The sequence below is a fragment of the Camelina sativa genome, chromosome 16 (assembly GCF_000633955.1).
Source record: "Camelina sativa cultivar DH55 chromosome 16, Cs, whole genome shotgun sequence".
Lineage (NCBI taxonomy): Eukaryota > Viridiplantae > Streptophyta > Magnoliopsida > Brassicales > Brassicaceae > Camelina > Camelina sativa.
Window position 1 is genome coordinate 24383843 of NC_025700.1, and position 386 is coordinate 24384228.

The window sequence follows — 386 nt, forward strand, 5'->3', positions numbered from 1 at the left end:
AAAAAAAAAAAAAAAAAAAAAAAAAAAAAAAAAAAAAAAAAAAAAAAAAAAAAAAAAAAAAAAAAAAAAAAAAAACTATGATATCTCATTTCTCCTTTCAACCGGCGATTTGGAAATTGCCGACCCGGCCAACATATCGGTCGGCATTTTGAAAGCTATTAGAAAGAGAAACATTCCAACATAACCCTTTCAATTCACTCATATTTGGTTAATTACATATAGCAGATTTGATATTATACAAATTAATTAGGTCTATAGTGTAGATGAAAGACAAAGAAAAAAAAAAGAAAAAACAATAAAAACCCAATTAGATTCAAGGGTGTGAATGTGAAGTGAAGAAACAAAAAAAAAAAAAAAAAAAAAAAAAAAAAAAAAAAAAAAAAAAA